The 22,056-nt window shown below is 46.0% G+C and overlaps 1 pseudogene; it reads right to left on the bottom strand.

The window, feature by feature from the left end:
- Nucleotides 1–1,741: 1,741 nt before the first annotated feature.
- On the bottom strand, nt 1,742–3,793 carry LOC133253358 (grpE protein homolog 2, mitochondrial-like; annotated as a pseudogene).
- Between the last annotated feature and the right edge of the window lie 18,263 nt (nt 3,794–22,056).

The raw sequence follows: 22,056 nt of genomic DNA, 5'->3' as shown, positions 1-22,056 counted from the left end.
GGACACCCAAATCATTCGCTCCACCATGCTGTGGGACTTCATGTGGTTTGTGGCTGCAGCCCCATGGCTCTCAGAGAAGTTGGATGTTGGGGGGACCTTCTCTCTGACTGGCAGAACTCCCATTAACATGCAAGCTGTAATCATGGTGGCTTTGAGGAGCTCGGCACTCAGATCCTAGAACCTATTATTTTACAAAGTAAACACAGGTTTAAGTCAAAAGGCAGTGTACTATTTTAAAAGAATCACCAACCACTATTTTATTCAGAGACACAGAGTGAAGTTGGAGTAACTGGAAGGAAGCTCCAGAGGAAACATGGAAGGAGGTCTTTGGAACTTCTAACCTGTAAGTCAGGCCTTCTTTTTATCATGACCTATAATAAACAACAAAGCCCTTTACTCTCTGCCCACAGCACACTGATAATGTGGTCTGAGACTCTGATTTGGATTATAGGCTGTAGTAACTGTACTTTAAATACATGGTCAGCTGTTACAGAGATTCTCTACTGATAGAAAAGTATAACGATGAGACTTCACAAACAAACTTCATATATTTTAAATCACCACTAAATCAAAATCTGTGAGATCCAATTTGATCTGAGATTTACATTTAATACATTACAATCAAAAAGAGTATTATGCAAATTTCTAGCATAAGCAAGGTTAGAAGAATAATATATAAAAACTCTTTAAATATAAATACATATATACTATTCCAGGGTGTCATCTAATACATGAGGACCAGTGCAATAAAGTTCCTGAGCATTTGAAAATGTATAGCAAGTTGTTTTTTTTTTTTAATTTAATTTTATTTTTAAACTTTACATAATTGTATTAGTTTTGCCAAATATCAAAATGAATCCACCACAGGTATACATGTGTTCCCCCTCCTGAACCCTCCTCCCTCCTCCCTCCCCATACCATCCCTCTGGGTCATCCCAGTGCACCAGCCCCAAGCATCCAGTATCGTGCATCGAACCTGGACTGGCATCTCGTTTCATACATGATATTTTACATGTTTCAATGCCATTCTCCCAAATCTTCCCACCCTTTCCCTCTCCCACAGAGTCCATAAGACTGTTCTATACATCACAGTCTCTTTTGCTGTCTCGTACACAGGGTTATTGTTACCATCTTTCTAAATTCCATATATATGCGTTAGTATACTGTATTGGTGTTTTTCCTTCTGGCTTACTTCACTCTATATAATAGGTTCCAGTTTCATCCACCTCATTAGAACTGATTCAAATGTATTCTTTTTAATGGCTGAGTAATACTCCATTGTGTATATGTACCACAGCTTTCTTATCCATTCATCTGCTGATGGACATCTAGGTTGCTTCCATGTCCTGGCTATTATAAACAGTGCTGCGATGAACATTGGGGTACACGTGTCTCTTTCCCTTCTGGTTTCCTCAGTGTGTATGCCCAGCAGTGGGATTGCTGGATCATAAGGCAGTTCTATTTCCAGTTTTTTAAGGAATCTCCACACTGTTCTCCATAGTGGCTGTACTAGTTTGCATTCCCACCAACAGTGTAAGAGGGTTCCCTTTTCTCCACACCCTCTCCAGCATTTATTGCTTGTAGACTTTTGGATCGCAGCCATTCTGACTGGTGTGAGATGGTACCTCATAGTGGTTTTGATTTGCATTTCTCTGATAATGAGTGATGTTGAGCATCTTTTCATGTGTTTGTTAGCCATCTGTATGTCTTCTTTGGAGAAATGTCTATTTAGTTCTCCGCCTCCCTACATAATCTAATCAAGGATCACAAGATAAATCTGACAAAGTGGCAGAGGATTTAAGGGCCAGTGGAAAGAGAAATTGTGGTAAACTACTTGCATAGACCAGTTTAGGTCATTAGCTGTTGGGGCTGCCTCAATTTCCCTGAAATGATTATACACCCAGGGAGGCTGAAAATAATTTGAAGACAACTCAGCAAGGAAAGCACAAGGTTTCTTGGCCAGACTTGCTTGCAAGGGACCTGGTATCTTGATTTCTTGCCAGTCTCTGTCTTCCAAGTCTTTCCTGGGGCCTTAGCCTTGTAAATGGGATTTGAAAAGGGAAATGAGTGTGAATGTGAAGTCCACCTGGCAGAAGCTACAAGGACAAAAGACGGTTAGAAGAAAAATAAAATGAAAAGAGTAGGCTCTGAAAATCTATGTGCATAAAAATCAATCCAAATGATTTAAATTCATACAGCTATTAAGCTTTACCATTTCAGTACCCAAATGTTAAACCAATCCCTACCACCTCCTCTTCCCACCAAATTCAAGATCGTATTCAATTTCTGTTATAGGGACCAGAAATGAACATTTAGTTGAAAACACATAAACATAAAACTCATTTCCACCTTTAAAAAAGATTTTGGATTGAAAGTCATCAGAGTACCAATTTTAAAATAATTTTCTTCAACACATTTTGATAAGGCCACAGGAACACTTGTCACATTGTTCAAATGCCCAATGGCAGGACTTCTGATGAGACCAAACAGGTCACATTAAATCAATAGAGTATCTCAGAAATAAAGCCAATATGACTAAATCCAAAACAGATCACGTGAAGTACATCATGTACAATACGAACCTAGTTTAATAAATAAAGGAATCACAGGTGACTGCACTCTGGGAGAACATGCAGTTCCTCTGGGCCCATTCATGGTCTTCTCTGAGACTCTACTGCCACTTCCACCTGGGCAAGTCTAATGGTGCGGCCATGAAGCTTGTAGCCATCTTGCCTTACGAATGCCACGGTGCCAGGCTGCACCCCAACACCAGCTGGCACGTGACAAATGAGTTCATGCTCATGAGGGTCATGTTTGTCACCGATGGGTGTCATCTTCTCCAGAACGTGTTTGGCGAACACACTTTTCAGCTTTGCTTCTAAAAGTGACAATCCTCCGAAGGTCTTCTCCAGAGTGAGCTTCTGGTCCGCAGGCTCTGTTTCTTCAGAAATACACTCTGTAGTCTTCTCCAAAATGTCTGCGACCTCCACCAAATCCTTACAGAAACTGAATTCCAAATATCTTGGCATCTTCTACACATCTCTGGGTTCGCCTTCTTATATTTTCACTGTCAGCTACAGCTGTCTGGTATCTCACTGTTAAATCTTGGACTTCCTTCTCCAGTTTAACAGCTTTTAGCTTTAAGGCTCATTCTGCAAGAGAGGGTTCCAGTTCATCAGGGGGGTCCTCAGAATTGCAGTTTTCACCAGCGGTTCTCTGAGTGGCAGTGCTGAAAGGATGCAGCCATCCCAGGAAAAGTGAAGCTCAGATATTGGTTCCCCATTATGTTTATACAGGGTGCTAGGAAAGAATCCCAATTCACCTGTAGGCGCCAAAGCTGGAGAAAGGGGCGGGAAAGTGGTATAGCAAGTTTTCTTCTGATAGCCATAGTTAGATAATTAATTACTCTGATTAAATATATTAATTATACTTATATATTGCTGGTATAATTATTTGTATATTAAATTTTATATGCAGTCTTCCCTATATATTACAAAAAAATTATTAGTTCTTGGCAAATTGGATAACAAAGTGTTATCTCTAAAAAACTGAAGATAATTAACCTGATTTTTCTTATTATTTGTATTTTATATTTACCTACAGTAAAACGTCTCACTTTCAGTTCTCTGAGCTTTAACATATGCAGAGATTCTTGTAATGACCACATGCAGGATACAAAAGGGTGCCATCACCCCAAGAATTCCTTAATGTCAGGCCCCCTCCCAGCCCAAGGCCTGGGGACACTGGTCTGCACCGCTGCCATCTGGGCTTTCTCGGAATGTCCTGTGGACATGTTCCCACAGTCTGTCCTCTTCTGAATCTGGCTTCCATCGCTCAGCACACTTCCTGTGAGGCCAATGCATGTCACTGCCGGTCTTCTGATGAGGGTTCCTTAAGCAGCACTTTACAGCCTCCGTGCCATGTACACAGCAGTGTTCATGTGGAAAGGGCAACCAGTGAAAACGAGAATCATGCCATTGGCAGCAACATGGATGGATCTAGAGATGATCATACTAAGAGACAGACAAATACCGTGTGATCTCACTTATGTGTGGGATCTAAAAAGAATGATATAGATGAACTTATTTACAAAACAGAAATAGAGTCACAGGAAACAAATTTATGGTTACCAAAGCGGATACGAGGGATGGAGGGAGAGAAGTTAGGAGTTTGGGATGAACGTATACACATTATTATGTGTAAAACGGACAACAAGGACCTACTGTGTAGCACAAGGACTTGTAATAACCTATAATGGAAAAGAATCCAAAAAAGAATGTCATTTGGTTGCTCAGTCTTGTCCGACTCTTTGAGACCCCGTGGACTGTAGCCTGCCAGGCTCCCCTGTCCGTGGGATTCTCCAGACGAGAATACTGGAGTGGGTTGCCATTTCCTCTTCCAGCGGATCGTCTTGACCCAGGGATTGCACCCACATCTTCTGCATTGGCAGGCAGGTTCTTTACCACTGAGCCACCCGGGAAACCCATATATGTATATGGATGAACGTATATGTGTGTGTGTCTGTGTATCACTTTGCTCTATACCTGAAACTAACACAACATTGTAAATCAACTATATTTCAACTTAAAATTCTTAGGTGAAAATCAAACATTATGAAAAACAAATGCAGGCGATACGGGACAGCCAGTTCAGCAGCAGAGCTGAGTGGTCCTTGACATGAACAAGATGTCCAGGGCAGCCAGCTGGTCCGCAGTTTGTGTCTTTCTTTCAGAAGTGCCCCACAGCAAAACCGTGGTGGCTATCTGACCCACAGCTCCTCTGCTGAGGGATTAGCAAGGCGTCCCCGCTGCCTGTTGACTTAAATCCAAACTTCTCCTCAAACAGAGTTCTCGCAGAGCATTTTTATTTCCCCCAGAGCAGTGTTATCTCCACTAGCTCCCTGAAATAACCTACTTTTCGGGCAAACCGGGCTGTTGGTTCGTCCCAGATGCACCGCTCAGCTTTGCGGCGTCACGCCCGCTTGTTCTTCCAGGACCTGCGTCAGCGCCGTCCTCTGTGTGCAGCCCTCCTTGATGCCTCCCGTTTTCCCTCAAGGCTGCCCCGGAGGGACCTCATCTCCCGCTCCCAGAGTGCTGTTCACACCAGTCCCCCCACACCCCCTCTGCTGCCCTCCCGCCCCCACTGCGATGTGTGCTCCGTCAGGGAAGGGCATGTCTTCTGCATCTCTGGGGACAGCACTCTGCGGCATCTTCAGGTATTGTTACAGTGACACTGAAGGGTCATATTCCAAAACAAATGCTTGGCCGTGGGAGACAGGAGATAGACTGCTGAAAATTGACAGGAAAAAGGGAATGGGAGTCATGACTCTCATGCCAGTGGAAAAAATATTCCAGCATGTTGCTGATGAAAGCACATGACAGCAGTTTCTGGTTGAGAACTTTAAACTTGTAAAAAAGTGTCTGTAGGCCACTGGTGTTTTATTTTCTATTAAATAGGAGCCTGCATATTTAAGGCTCCTGGTCTCCTTAGGAGCCGCACGTGCCAGCCTAGGGAGAAAGAACAATATATCTCCCCGGAGTGACTTGTGGAAGTTGGTTCACCCGAGGATCAGTCATCCTGGCCCCAGTGTCTTGTGGCTCTAACCTCAGTGTCCACAGGGCAGGCACTGTCACAACTGGCCTCGATCTTCATCCTCGTCTGGCTTTGTGTCCCGACCAAGCTGAGCCCGAACACCAGGTGCTTCATTCATCAATAAATATGTGCTGTGCACCAGGAAAAATATAAAGGGTGAGAAATGGTCATGTAATCATATTTAGGAGTGCCATTTTCTTACAGGTGTTCTGATAAGAAAAACCAGCAATGTTCTCCAAGTACTTAAAGGAGCCCCAAAATTGGTTTGTTTGTTTTTTAGGTTCCCCCCCAACCATGTAACAAGGATTCTTTAATGCCAGTATTAAAGAACTAGTTATTTTATAAAATATGAACTGAGCAGATGTAAAATATTAACCAATTCAGCACTTGCAGGGGGTTGCAAAAATATACAAGATTTAAAAATAAAAAGCCTGTTCCTGACACACTGTTAGGAGTCGGGGTGAGAGCAGGGTCAGGAGCAAACGACCGCAGACACAGGCGGTCAGCAGCAGGAGGGTCTGACTCTGCCGTTGCCACCTGAGCCAGGAAGACGATCTTAAGCTGTCTCCTCGCATCCCATGGACACACTCAAGACACACGCTGAGGCTCTGGGCAGCTACAGGAAAGCGCAGGAATTTTTACAAGTCATCTGATTCGAGCACGTTCCATGACTTCCTAGGAGCCTGAAATGATGTGTGTTCATGGAGATTCAGGTGAGCTTGGGCTCCCACAAGCCTGGACATCACACTGCTGAGTCAGCAGAAAGCCGGCATCTTTACCCCATCTACTGTTCACTGACAGCCATTCCAGAAATAGCTGCCTTTGAAACGCCATGAAGGCTTTCCTCTCTCCTCTTGGGGCAGAATGTTTTAGGGGAAGAAGAGAGCCTTGGCTGAATCCTGCTCTTCTCAATAGGGTAACAGCATACAGCACTGGTCCATTATAGGAAATAATCTATTCCCTGGGGACTTCCCAGGTGGCTCAGTGGTAAAGAATCCATCTGTGTGTCAGGAGACACAGGAGACCCAGCTTCGATCCTGGGTGGGGAAGATCCCCTGGAGGAGGGCCTGGCAACCCACTCCAGTATTCTTGCCTGGGAAATCCCATGGATAGAGGAGCTTGGTGGGCTACAGTCTATGGGGTCGCAAAGAGCTGGACACAACTTAGCGACTGGGCACATGTTCTCCAGGGCCCAGTGATCTGAGCAACCCTCAGACTTGACAGTTGACTGGAATTCTGTTCAAGGGTGGGGTTCAAGTCACAGCCCCACACTCAATACAAGACCCTCAGACCTTCTCTCTGAGCCTCAGTTTTCTCATCCCTGAACTGAAGCATCATCACTGGCTGATCCTTATGACGCTCCCAGCAAGGAACCTGGACTGCTCGACACCCCTGAGTGTTGTCCTCCTCACGGTCGTTTGGCTCCATCACAGCACCCCTCAACTCTCTCGTGTGCTTCTCAGAAAGCCTTCTTCTGCCCTTGGGTCAGGCCCTTTCAACACCTCACCCATGGCCTCGGAGCAGCCGGGGGGCTGGAAGGTGCAGCGACTATAGATGAACTCATGGTAGGTAAACACGTCAGTGGTTAGACTTGGCGCTCTTAATAGATTCTCAAGCCGCAGGCTGTCCGTTTCCTTTAAAATTCTGTGATAGGTAATGCCCTGGTGCTCCAGTTGTTGGGACTGTGCGCATCCACTGCTGTGGGTGTGGGTTCAGTCCCTCATCGGGGAACCAAGATCCTACAAGCTGTGCAGCATGCCAAAAATAAATAAATAAAATCGTGATTGGCACAGGTGCGTAAATATTTTAAATTAGTGGAAGAAACACTAAGTTTGTTTTTTTTTTTGAACTATGGTTGATTTACACTGTTATGTTAGTTTCAGGTGTACAACAAAGTGATTCAGTTGTGCGTGTATATATAGTCCTCTTCGTACTCTTTCCCACTGTGGTTTATCACCATACTGAATGGAATCCCTGTGCTGCACAGTGGGCTCTTGTTGATCCGTCCTATCTGTAATAGTCTGCATCTGCCAACCCCACACTCCCAATCCAGCCCCGCACCCCCGCCCCCTTGGCAACCATAGGTTTGTTCTCCGCGTCTTGGAGTCTGTTTCCTGAAGCAGTAAGTTTTTAAAGAAAGCTGATTTCGTCCTTGAGGCTGTTTTAGAAAAAAAAGATTCATTTAGAAAAGAATTTTCGTCTCTGTCACTTCGTTGAATACTTACACTTCCGCACACTAGTTAGACTTAAAATTGGATTTTAAGGCAGACAATTCTCTATCTTTAAGAACGCCATTTAAAATGCAAATTACATTGCAGACAAAAAGAATTGGAATTTTTGTAGTTTAAAAATAAATGGAATTCCGGAGTCAACATCATATAAATAGGTGTCCATCTGGCCAACCTTATGATTGCCAATTTCTTCTAATTGTTTCTTTATGTTGAACTGGAGTTTAAACATCTCCCTCTTGTGGCCTAAAAAGCCACTGGCAACTCAGAGTTGGGTCAGCTTCTTCTGTCATTCTTTTTGCTTCACAACTTCTGAATAAATTATGTATGAGCTGCAGTGATAGGGAGGCAGTGCGGCTGGCATGGACGCTGTTCCCTATGGATGCTGCGTGCGTTGATGGAGTCGGTGCCCCAGTTTCAGGCCGGGGCTCAGGCATCGTGTCCATGCCGCTTCTAATTCAGGGGCTGTGTTTCTGGAAAACACTTTATCCAGAGGAGCTCATGAAGGGGCTGGTTGCCCCCAGGGACTGAAGGGGCTGGACAGCACTCAGAGTTCCTGGTACCCAACCTGCCCGTTTTCAGCTGCAAAGCCACGGATCATACAGCTTTAAGGGAAAGTCCCCGTAATACATTTTCTGTTAAACGTCGTGATGTCCCTGACACTGTAATCCGTCGTAGGTTCCAGAAATACGTGGAGAGCTGCCTCTCGGGCACTGTGCCGGGGCAGGAGGGCAACCAGACCTGGCCAGGGTTCCACTGCCTAGTGGGACGAGGAGTCGTTGTTTAATGTGGGGCGTGGCTGTCACCGTGCATGAAGTGACAGGGAGCTTCCATATGGACAGGGCAGCTGGGGAGGTGGCCTCTCTGAGAAATGGTGGGTAGGAATTTACCTGACTGAGGTGCCCAAGGGGAAAGAGCTCAGGAGTACATAATGGTGGGGCATGGTTAGGCGGGGCCCTGTGAGCCCACGTGAGCCATGGGCATCACCCTAACAGGCCCTAGTCTGTTTTAAAGGCCACCTGTGCAGACAGGACAGGAGGGGAGAGGGAACAGAGTGAGAAGACACACACCCCCACCCCCCCACCCCCGGCGCATGCCAAGGATGATGCAGCCTCCACGCAGCATGGCAGGGCCTGGGGTGGGGAGACGAGGGGAGCAGGCTTAGCTCTGTCTGCTGAAGATCACACTGACAGGTTCTGATGATGAAGCAGTCAGGGGTGGAGGGAGGTTTAAAATGACCCCACCCAGCAAGACAGGGAGTGACCCACAACTGTGCACCCCCAAAATATGGAGGAGTCTCACACAGGCTGTTGTATGAAAGAGCCACACAAGAAGCTGACGCATCAGGCCCGTCACCAGAGCTGCACCCTCCCAGCCCCCACCGCTCCTCTGAAGTTGCTGGGTGCATGGCTACCGCCTATTTGCTCGTATCTTACAACAGTGGTAAAGAACCTACCTGCCAGTGCAGGAGGCACAAGAGACACGGGTTCAGTTCCTGGGTGGGGAAGATCCCCTGGAGGAGGAAATGGCAACCCACTCCAGGATTCTTGCCTGGGAAATCCCACGGACAGAGGAGCCTGGTGGGCTGCAGTCCATGAGGTCATACCATCGGGCACGACTGAGCACACACACCACCCTAAGGTCATCTGCCTTCCAAAGTCCTGCCTGAGAGACCCACCAGGAAAATCAAAGTGCAAAGTTTGAATGCTAAGAGACAGCCGACCTGTGAAGAAATTTCTGCGGGAGCCTTGGAGGTTCCGGAACCACTCTGAGCAGGACACAAATGAGACATTGTTTCTGAGAACTGTATTCAATGCAGATAATCTGAACATTCTGCCCTACAGGCAGAGGGCCATGAACACCAGAACTCAGATGTTTTTCTGTGAAGATAGAAAAGCCTGGTGTGAACATGAGATGAAAGACCCTCCGTGGCATGCAAACCATGAAAAATATTCCTTTAAATCTGCTGCTTGTGTTATGCCCTTTGTACCACACATTTTTCAGCTGCTAATACTGAAATCAAAATAGATTTTTCGGGCCCCAAAGCATAAAGCTCCTCCTAGTCGGAAAAACAAACACCAGCCTTTTGGATCGTCTGAGTGCTGAAATTAGTTTGAATAAGGAACCTAAGTCTTTCAGCCGAGGAAATGTTTGAATGCAGGAGGTCGTCTGAGGACGCCATCTGAGCATTTCTCCTAAAAGCGTCTGGCAAGAATGGGGGAGAAAACCACCAGGAGATGAAGTACAGCCCAGGGAGTTGATGCACTGCAGTGCTGAATTTGACAATTCCCTTGGTCAATGAAAAAATCAAGTAACTATCAAGCTAAGAAGAAAGAAAAGAGCATTTTATTCAAGCCAAACTAAGGATTATATCCCGGGAAACAGATCTGGGAAGCTCCAAGAACTGCTCCATTGATCAGGAGTTAGAGATGCAGTTTCATACACTTTTGAGACAAAGAAATTATGAACCATTAGCACTGTATACATAGTTCAATCAAGGTTTGGGGGAGTTTTTTCCCAGTTATGCATGCACGACAAGCCTTTGGTCCTTTATACCCTTGTATGAGATGGAAAGGAAATAGATTAATCATGGAATTACCATATTACAGTGCTGGCCTCTGAAGAAGCGGCCCAACCTCTTCTCACAGGTTGATTTCACCCCCTGCTCAGAGGAGCTGTGATTCACGTATAACGTAGACGCCCACTATGCACCAGGCAAGGCCTGCTATGACGGTGCGTGTCATTTGTCTTTTTTTTTTTCTTAGTTTGGCTGTCTTGCCACAGACTATTTTTTACTTTCTTCATCACCTTCAAAAGTAGTAGAAAGGAGAGTGTGTAAGTGGAATTGTCTTGTGTGTTCTGAGTTCCCATGCTGAGTCATGGAGTTTATCACCTTCATCTTATAAGGGGAAAAATGGTCTTTGTTAAGGCAGGAAAGAAAAGTCCTCTCTCCGCTGCTGATGGGGTATTCTACTGACCGCTTCCAGCTTTGGATGCATTTATTTCAATCTTCATATTTATTTTCACAAAAAAAAGAGAAAAGCAAGATTTTAATTCTTCAAAGAGAAGACAGAAAAATTTCCCAAGTCAGAGAGAGAACCATACCATAACCCTGTGTTACTCAGAGCATTCACCTCCACATGCTCAAGTCTGCACTTGATGGCTTGAAGAAGCCCAGGCAAGTGAATCTGAGATGCTGTGGACGCTAGCAGAGATCCTGATGTCCCCACCCCGGGCACGCGGGCCGCTCTCAGCTCTCCCCCAAGCCCCTCTGAGCACCCTTCTCAGCTGAGGGGAGCCAGCTCACTCAAGGGCATGCTCTTTCCCTGGAGCAGCCCACACTGCAGAGTGGTCAGGGTCAGCTGAGGCCTGCGACAAGATTTCAGTAGCGCCCACCTTCCCCCTTCCTCTCCTGCTGCTCCCAGAGTCAGCACCTCAGGAACACGGCCCACAGCACCAGAGTGACTACCACGCTGAGCGGATCTGCTTGTTTGCCTAGATCACGGGGTGAGGATTGGGTCACCCAAGTCTGACTCCAAATCAGCTTTCTTTTCTCTGGGGAGTTGGAAGGGCTGGGATCACAAGCGGCTCCATTTAGGAAGACGTTCCAAGTCCACTCCACGTGACCTGGAACCAAGGCTATAGATGAATCTCCGTAGAGACAGGGGGTTCAGGAATAGGAGACCACCTGCCCTCTCAGGACAAGAAAGTGCTGCTCTCCTCCCTTCCCCATGGTTCATCAGGCCCTTTATTCTCCTTTGTTAATGAAGAGTACTTTACCCAAAAATCTGCAGCTGTAAGTGAAACATCCTGACACAGAGCTGTTCACATTCTTCCTTCCTCAGCATTTCCACAGTGGTAAGAACAGAAGACCTGTGGAAAGCATTTACTTAATTAACTGCTATACGCTGAACACCTCCTATAAGCCCCTGTGGTTTAGAGTTTGAAAAAGAAAAGTGATGAAGAGACATTCCCACCCTTAGGAGTTTAACATCTGGTGCAAAGAGCCCCAACCCTGTCAAACACAACACTGTTTTAAAACAAATAATTTGTAATGCCACCATCATGATTCTAATGTAAAATTCATAAGTAGTTTACCTACAGATTCAAAAAATCATAGTAATGCCCTCTTTGTAAATTATAAGTTGTAATACAGATTATAAAATATAATAACATCACATATTTTATAGTTACAAAATATGAACAAAAAGCAAGTTGTAGTTTTTTAAATGTGGTTCACCATGTGGCTGCCACAGAAATAATCAATTCCTGTGCCTTAAAGTGACACCTGCCAGTCATTGTGAAACCAGAACTTCCAGAAATCTTCCAAAATGCTACCAGGAGCTGTTCTGCCTTCCCTAAAAATCACTAATCATTTAAGAGAAGAAAAGGAATTTATTTGGTATATATTTAAAAGTTGGCATCTGGTTCCCTGCTGGCTCCAGTGGTAAAGAATCTGCCTGCCAATGCAGGAGACACGGGTTCAATCCCTGGTCCACGAAGATCCCACTAAGCCCATGCACCACAACTACTGAGCCTGTGCTCTGGAGCCGGCAACTGCTAACCTTGCACGCCTCAGAGCCTGTGCCCCACAAGAGAAGCCACCGCAATGAGAAGTCCTCGTACGTCAACCAGAGGTCCCTGCTTGCCACAACTGGAGTGAAGCCCATGCAGCAGGAAAGACCCAGAAGAGCCATAAATAAATAAAAATTTTTTTAATATTTTTAAAAGGTGGCATCTACTTCTAATATTTCAAGAGTCATGCTTGAGCTTATATATCTTTCTTCTAGTTAGAACAGGGTGCTCAGGGCTAGTGCACTGGGATGACCCAGAGGGATGGGATGGGGAGGGAGGTGGAGGAGGGTTCAGGATGGGGAACACATGTACATCCGTGGCTGATTCATGTCAATGTATGGCAAAAACCACTACAATATTGTAATGTAGCCTCCAATTAAGATAAATTAATTAAAAAAAAATAAGACTAGTCAACAACCTCAGATATGCAGATGACACCACCCTTATGGCAGAAAGTGAAGAGGAACTAAAGAGCCTCTTGAAGGTGAAAGAGAAAAGTGAAAAAGCTGGCTTAAAACTCAACATTAAAAAAACTAAGATCATGCCATCCGGACACATTACTTCATGGCAAGTAAATGGGGAAACAGTGGAAACAGTGACAGACTTAATTTTGGGGGGCTCCAAAATCACTGCAGATGGTGACTGCAGCCATGAAAGTAAAAGATGCTTGCTCCTTGAAAGAAAAGCTATGACAAACTTAGACTGCGTATTAAAAAGCAGAGACATCATTTTGCTGACAAAGTTCTATATAGTCAAAGCTATGGTTTTTCCAGTGGTCATATATGGATGTGAGAGTTGGACTGTGAAGAAAGCTGAGTGCTGAAGAATTGATGCTTTTGAACTGTGGTGCTAGAGAAGACTCTTGAGAGTCTCTTGGACTGCAAAGATACCCAACCAGTCAGTCCTAAAGGAAATCAGTCCTGAATATTCACTGGAAGGACTGATGCTGAAGCTGAAAGTCCAATACTTTGGCCACCTGATGCGAAAAACTGACGCATTGGAAAAGACCCTGATGCTGGGAAAGATTGAAGGCAGGAGGAGAAGGGGATGACAGAGGATGAGATGGTTGGATGGCATCTCCGACTCGGTGGACATGAGTTTGAGTAAGCTTTGGGAGATGGTGAAGGAGAGGAAAGCCTAACGTGCTGCAGCCTATGGTATCGCTAAGAGTTAGACACGACTGAACAACCAGCAGACAAGAGCCACACTTTCAGATAACACCCTGTTAAGGGGTAAATGTGTCCCCAGAAAATCCATATGTTGGTATTGTAACCACTGAACCTCAGAATGTGACTGTAATCAGAGATGGTACCTTTAAAGAGGTGATTAAGTTAGAGTGAAGCCCTATGGCTGGGCCCTAATTCACTGCAACTAGTGTCCCTCTTAAAAGATTGTTGTTTTTCAGTTGCTCAATTGTTTCTGACTCTGCAACCCCATGGACTGTAGCCCACCAGGCTTCTCTGTCCATGGGGTTTTCCAGGCAAGAACACTGGAGTGGGTTGCCATTCCCTTCTCCAAGGGATCGTCTGGACCCAAGGATAGAGCCCACATCTTCTGCATTGGCAGGCAGATTCTTTACCACTGAGCCACCAGGGAATCCCTTATTATGTTCTGGACTTGACTACGTACTGCTGAAATACCAAAGAAGCCTGAAAGGACTCTGCCCGCCCCCCACCCCCCACCGAGAAACGATCATCTGAAGACGGCACGAGCGTATGAAGCCGTCATCTAGAGGTCCGTTAGGTGCTGATGCTGAGCCATGCCTGCCCTGCCTGGGGCCCCTGAAGTCAGTCCTCAGGCCCAAGGCAGCTCCTTCTTTCAGCGAGAGCTCAGGACAGAAGAACACCCACATCTGTCTGTCTGTGCTCACTGAGAGTTAGGATGACACCCGCCAGAGTGAGTTACGCTGTCAGCCAGAAGAGAGCATCACCGCTGCTCTTGTGTCATCTCGGCTGTGTTAACGGTATCTGTGTGTCCACGTGTTTTATTACTTGTCTTTTATTTGTGAGTAAAATTGCATGTGGAGGACAAGCTGGGAGATCATGGGGGAGACCCACAAGCCCCGAGTAGACACACTGGGTAAACATTTTCCCAGCCTGACTTCCAGTTCCCTTGAACATGACCAAGACTATATTTAAAACACATATGTTTAGGAGAAAACTTTATGGTTTAGGAAGGAGGGAAATGAGAAAAGCCTCCAAGAGTTGATTGATTTCACGAAATCTCTTTTTCTGGAGTAACGAGCTCCCCAGCAGTGCCAGCCTTTCACTGGGTGGGCCGTGCACACTACAGCTTGGGGTAACTGACTCCCAGCCTGCTCTCATCACCCAGCCTTGTCCCTGGAAGGCCCCCTGGACACATTTGAGGGTGCTGGGCAGCCCCATATGCACAGACAGTCCCCCACCAAGGAGGGAACGCTGTGGGCTCTGCAGCCCAGGGTCTTTGCTGCACCAGAGTCAGCTGTGTGTCTCAGGGTCACAGGCCGGCAGAGCTCTCTCCCTCTCTGGGTCGCTTTTCAGTGGAGAACAGACTCCGAGGTGCCTTGTCCTGGAGCCATGCAGTCCCCCGTCCTCCACCAGCTCACGCAGGTGTCCAGCACGCAGGGCTAGAGAGACTCACCACATAGCAGCTGGCACTTACAGAGCATGTGACCCATGCCACACAGTGCTTGGTCACCTGCATGGATCAGCCTAAGAAACCCGAGAGGCCCAAGGCTGCTCGCATCCACACCCAAAAGAGGAGACTGAGGAGCTCGTCCAGGACTGTCACTAGCCACGAGGCAGTGGAGCTGGACGCCTGACCCAAGGCCCTTGTGGCTGCAGAATCTGCACTCTGATCCATCAGACTGCCCTCGGACCCTCCCATCCTGCCCTTAGGCTCCGAGGACACCACTCCCTTCCAGCCAGATCCCTGATGAGAGTGCATTGCTTGGGGACTTGGCTCACACTGGGGCCCCGGCTACAGTAGCACCTTATGACTTTTTTTTTCTCACCACAATTTGAAAATCGGTAACTCGAGCCCCAGTGCCAGGTATTTGGCCTTTAGCTTCCACTAATAGCATAAGCTTGGTTCATATGGTATAGTTCCAGCTGTTGTCTGAATGGTGATAAATTATCACTGAAGGACAGAAAAGTCTGGAACGTGGGACATGGTCCAGAAATTACAAAGTCTGTCTAAGGAGGGAGGTAGTGGGTGGCTGTGGGGCCTGCAGAGGCAGTGACCAGGCACAGATGTGGAGGGGCTGGGGGAGTAACCAATGCTGGAGAGGGTGTGGAGGAAGGGAACTCGTGCACTGCTGAGCGGGTGTTGGGGGAGGTGCTGGAAATCGGTGCTGCCACTCTGGAGAACAGTGGGCAGCTTCTCAGAAGGGGAGAAGGGTTAGACCGGCAGTGGACTCCGTCATTTCCACTGTTAAGAAGAGCAGCCTTTGAGAACTCTTAACAAAGGAGCATATCTGGGAGATACGTGTCTGGTGTGCCAGCTCCCAGCTCCCTAGTGCTGCCACATGATGAGCTTTCCCGAGCTCCAGTCTGCATTTACTTCTGTGTTTCCTACCACAGCAGGAGTCTATCTGACAGCCTGTGCAGGAGGGTCTCTGTCTACACAGAGGACTGTGTGCAGGAAGCCAGCAGCTCATTCCGGCTTGGCTCCTCTTCCTTGGCCTGGTAAATCCAAGTGCCAGTCAGGGGTGTCCTGGAGGGCAGGCTGCTCGTCTCAATCTGCTGGTGTGTTCAGAGGGTGGTAGGTGGGGGAGACATAGTTGATACAGGAAATAAAGGTCAGTAGACTCAGAGTGGCGCTGGTGGTAAAGAACCCGCCTGCCAATGCAGTAGACATAAGAGATGCCAGTTCATTCCCTGGCTTAGGAAGATTCCCTGGAGGAGGGCCTGGCAACCCACTCCAGTATTCTTGCCTGAAGAATCCCATGGACAGCGGAGCTTGGCGGGCCAGAGTCCAGGGGGTTGCAAAGAATCAGACACGACTGAAGTGACTGAGGACACACACGGAGTTAAATAGCAGAATGACCCAGAGGATGGATCCATCAAAACTAAAATAATTAATTCATTTGTCTAAAGACAATGTGATTTGCAGTGAGTTCTTTGGAAATGTGACGTAAAGTACCATTTGGCCACAAAAATGCCATTTTAACTAAAAAAAAGTATATGTCATCTATTGTTTTGTTGGTGATTTAGAGTTATTTCCTCATGAAATGATGAGACAGGTGATTTTTCTTCTAAAATTGGTAGTTGAAATGCAGCTCCTCCATCTCCTTTGTGCAGAGCTCAGATCCGAGCTCATGTACTGTAATCCCCGAATAGTCACATTCATCACCTAGAGTTTGCATGTACTAGACTCCCTAGTTACTTGTCTCTTCCCCAACTTGAAAAGAAGCAAACTGGTGAGTGCAGCCCTCAGCCGCTGCAGGACAATGAGCTACAACTTCAAAACTGGGGTGTCCTGGTGGCTGCCGGGTCCGCCCTGTGGTGCAGGTCCTGTAAGGGTTCCCATCTGTGAGTCCCAGAAGCATCAGGCAGTACGGTAACTCACACTCTCCATGTGGTTTCCCCCGGTTCTCAGAGTAGGTGTGATCTCAGGTTTTGGATTCCCTTTTCAGGCTTTGGGGATTTTGGAAACCTGGCTTTTGGCCTGTGAGAAGAGCATGTGCATGCCCCTGAAGAGCCTGCCCAGGAGATAGATGCGCATGCTGTGCTGACGAGCTCTGCGGTAAGGGACTGCCCTCAGTCTTGCTCCTCCTGCAAGTACCAAGAATCCTCTTGTACTTTTCATCCTGTAGGACAAGCGGGAATGCGCTGTCACATGTGACAGCGAAAGACTGCGGCAACTGCCCATCAGACGGATTATAAGGAAAGAAAGAAAAATAGCGGATAGTGCACAAAAATAAGTGTGTTTTTCATGCATTAGACAGTGAATTAACTGTGTGTCCTAAGTATAAACTGTTGCTATGAATTTTAAGATGTCCAAGATAAAAAACAAAACACATCAGAGCTTATCCATTGAAGCCTCATTTTCATGCATCTTTCCACAGAAACACACTCTAGGCTTCCAGAAGGTTTTATGGACTTTTAAAAGGAACATTCTGAATGTAACTGAGCCCCCTGCCCTGGCTGTTATCTCACCTGTATAAATAGATATGACCCACTGAAAACTGCACAGATGCAGTTACGTGCCAGGAGAGTATAACTGCAGACACCCCCCAACCCCCCTGGAAACTGCGATGGAGCTCTCCTGTGACTGATTTAATGCCACAGTGATTCCCTGATCTAAGCTGAAAAGCATGTGAAGACGCAGGCTCCGTGGACCTGTAGCCATGACAAGATACTTTGAAAGGCCTGGGAATAAACGGCCCCACGACAGATACGGATTTCCACAGAGAAAGAAAGTAAAGCCTGAGGACAGAACTAGCAGAGGTCACCTCCCCACTTGGTGGGCGATCTCTGAAGCCACTCTCATCAGTTTCATGGTGAAACAGGAAGGCTGTGGAATTAGGAGCTGCATCAACAGTAACAGTATTTGTGCCTGAAAGAAGGAAGACCACCTATGCGCATGACTCAGATGTCCCAAATATTAAAAAAGAATTTTGTGATGTGTATGCATATATATATGATGTGTGTGTGTATATATGGTTTTTACCTTTAAAAAGAATTTTGTGACATATATATATGTGTGTGTATATATATATACACATGCTGCTGTTAAGTCGCTTCAATCGTGTCCGACTCTGTGCGGCCCCATAGACTGCAGTCCACCAGGCTTCCCCGTCCCTGGGATTCTCCAGGCAAGAACACTGGAGTAGGTTGCCATTTCCTTCTCCAATGCATGAGAGTGAAAAGTGAAAGTGAAATCGCTCAGTCGTGTCCGACTCTTCGCAACCCCATGGACTGCAGCCTACCAGGCTCCTCCATCCATGGGATTTTCCAGGCAAGAGTACTGGAGTGGGTGCCATTGCCTTCTCCGATACACATAATGGCATGTAAAAGTCGCTGAGTTGTCTCCGACTCTTTGCGACCCCATAGACCAACAGTCCATGGAATTCTCCACGCCAGAATACTGCAGTGGCTAGACGTTCCCTTCTCCAGAGGATCTTCCCAACCCAGGAATCGAACCCAGGTCTCCTGCACTGCAGGTGGATTCCTTACCAACTGAACTACCATGTATATGCCATTATATAGGAAACAGTGAAGGATAGGGAAGCCTGGCAGGCTTTAGTCCTTAGGGTTGCAAAGAGTTGGACACGATTTAGTGACTGAAAAACGAGCAAAAATTATGGTGTTTTCCATTAAATAAAAATAAAGGAGCACTTGGTGTCTTTTCTGTCTGGTCATCTTTTATGTGGATACCTATGATGGGGTGGATAGTCAGCTACTGTAAGAAGTGGCTGCCAGCATTTCCACGGGGTAATTAATACATATTTATCTCCTGTTCATGAAGCAGTGTCCTTAGCTGTCCGTGGCTTTCCTCCCAGGTGGGTTGACACATACGGGTTCTTTTGCCTTGTGGCTCTACCATCCCTTGGGGCCGCAGTGCCCTCTTCATCCAGACAGCAAAGGAAGAGGAAATGGAGAAGGCACATGGGCTTCTCCAGAAAAATTGTCCTGGACATGACACGCAGCTCTTCTGCCCACCGCCCATCAGCAGGACTGCCTCACTAGATACCCAGACTGCAGACAGGCTAGGCTGGGAACGGAAGCCCTGCCTGGACCATGCCTCCTTCCTAGCACACACTCACGCAAAGGAAAGGTAAGCACAGACTTTTTGTTACTAGCTACCATCTCTGTTGTTTAACTTCAAAAGAAATACAAAACAATTGGCAAACATTATTTATTAAATTATTTTATTATTCTCCTTTATTTCTTGGTTGTGTTGCATGACATGTGGGATCTTAGTTCCCTGACCAGGGACCGAACTCACACCCCTTGCATTGGAAAGGCAGAGTCTTAACTGCTGGACCTCCAGGGAAGTCCTAGCAAAGATTATTTTTAACGCGAATAATCTGTTTTCAGATTATTCAGAATATTTCAGAATAACAGCCCGATGCTGTTTCGAAAAGAGCACTTTCACAGACTCCTTCTAAGTGATAAAACACTTTTTGTTGCAACTTCAAAGTGCTTTATTTAGAAAGAAATCTGGCAATTCATGTTATGATACTAAGTTCCTCATGTCTTAGGGATGTTCTTTCCTAAGTTCTTCATGTCAAGGGATCCAGCAAGCCTTCTGAGAACCCTCACTAAGATAATACTCCAAAATGTTCTGTGTTGAATATAGTTAGGTGCATGTGTGCATGCGTGGTAAGTCACTTCACTTGTGTCCAGCTCTTTGCAGCACCATGGACTGTAGCCCACCAGGCTCCTGTGTCCATGGGATTCTACAGGGAAGAATGCTGGAGTGGGTTTCCATGCCCTCTTTCAGGGTATATTCCTGAGACAGGGATTATATTCATATCTCTTATGCCTCCTGCATTGGCAGGTGGGTTCTTTACTACTAGCACCACCTGGGAAGCCCGGAGTTATTTATAGCAACAAAAGTTTAAGGAAATGGTGAAAACAAATTAATGAGAGAATCATTCATTATATTATTAAACATTTGTCCAATGGCATATTTATGTAGCCATTGAAAAGTATATGAAGTATTAAATAATGTTTTTTAAAAAGATTTTTTTGATGTGTACCATTTTTTAAAAGTCTTTATTGAGTTTGTTTCAGTATTGTTTCTTTTTAATGTTTTGGACTTTTGGCTGTGAGTCATGTGGAATCTTAGCCCCCTGACCAGGAATCAGACCCACACCCGCTATAGTGAAAGGTGAAGTCTTAACCACTGCACCACTCAGGAAAGTCCTGAAACAATGTTTTTAGGAAGCTTTATGTTTTAGAGCAAGTTATAAAATTTTAAGATCAGGATTATCTCAATAATTTTTTTAAATGTTTTTAAAAATTTCAAAAGAAGAAGCAAGTAGAAAACTACTGACTATATTAAATATTAGCTGATGCTTCTTCTAGATGGATTCTGTGTCCAGTTGCTCAGTCATGTCCAACTCTTTGATACCCCATGGACTGCAGCACGCCAGGCTTCCCTGTCCCCGACCATCTCCTAGAATTTGCTCAAACTCATGTCCATTGAGTTGGTGATGCCATCCATCCATCTCATCCTCTGTTGTCCCCTTCTTCTCCTGCCTTCAATCTTTCCCATCATCAGGGTCTTTTCTAATGAGTCAGCTCCTTGAATCAGGTGGCCAAAGTCTTGGAGCTTCACCTTCAGCCTTAGTCCTTCCAACAAATATTCAGGACTGACCTCCTTTACAATTGACTGGTTGGATCTCCTTGCAGTCCAAGGGACTCTCAAGAGTCTTTTCCATCCCCACAGTTCAAAAGCATCAGTTCTTTGGCACTCAGCCTTTTTTATTGTCCAGCTCTCACATCCGTACATGACTACTGGGAAAACTGTAGCTTTGACTAGATGGACCTTTGCTGGCAAAGTAATCTCTCAGCTTTTTAATATGCCGTCTAGGTTGCTCATAGCTTTTCTTCCAAGGAGGAAGAAATTTCATGGCTGCCATCACCATCCACAGTGATTTTGGAGCCCAAGAAAACAAAGTCTGTCACTGTTTCCATTGTTTCCCCATCTATTTGCCATGAAATAATGGGACAAGATGCCATAATCTTCATTTTTTGAATGTTGAGTTTCAAGCCATCTTTTTCACTCTTCTCTTTCACCTTCATCAAGAAGCTCTTTAGTTCCTCTTCACTTTCTGCCATTACACTGGTGTCATCTGCACATAGGAGGTTATTGATGTTTCTCCTGGCAATCTTGTGCTTCATCCAGCCCAGCATTTTGCATGAGGCAGGAAAAGTGGTCTGGTATTCCCATCTCTTTCAGAATTTTCCATGGTTTATTGTGATCCACACAGTCAAAGGCTTTGGCATAGTCAATAAAGCAGAAATAGATGTTTTTCTGGAACTCTCTTACTTTTTCGATGATCCAGCAGATGTTGCAATTTGATCTCTGGTTCCTTTCAGTTCAGTTCAGTTCAGTCACTCAGTCGTGACCGACTCTCTGCGACCCCATGAATCGCAGTACACCAGGCCTCCCTGTCCATCACCAGCTCCCGGAGTTCACTCAAACTCACGTCCGTCGAGTCAGTGAAGCCATCCAGCCATCTCATCCTCTGTCCTCCCCTTCTCCTCCTGCCCCCAATCCCTCCCAGCATGAGAGTCTTTTCCAATGAGTCAGCTCTTCCCATGAGGTGGCCAAAGTACTGGAGTTTCAGCTTCAGCATCATTCCCTCCAAAGAAATCCCAGGGCTGATCTCCTTCAGAATGGACTGGTTGGATCTCCTAGCAGTCCAAGGGACTCTCAAGAGTCTTCCCCAACACCACAGTTCAAAAGCATCAATTCTTTGGCGCTCAGCCTTCTTCACAGTCCAACTCTCACATCCATACATGACCACAGGAAAAACCATAGCCTTGACTAGACAGACCTTTGTTGGCAAAGTAATGTCTCTGCTTTTGAATATGCTATCTAGGTTGGTCATAACTTTCTTTCCAAGGAGTAAGCGTCTTTTAATTTCATGGCTGCAGTCACCATCTGCAGTGATTTTGGAGCCCAAAAAAGTAAAGTCTGACACTGTTTCCACTGTTTCCCCATC

Source organism: Bos javanicus, chromosome 8 (genome assembly GCF_032452875.1).
Source record: "Bos javanicus breed banteng chromosome 8, ARS-OSU_banteng_1.0, whole genome shotgun sequence".
NCBI lineage: Eukaryota > Metazoa > Chordata > Mammalia > Artiodactyla > Bovidae > Bos > Bos javanicus.
The sequence above is the reverse complement of the archived record's forward strand: the minus strand, read 5'-3'. Positions and strand labels throughout refer to the sequence as shown.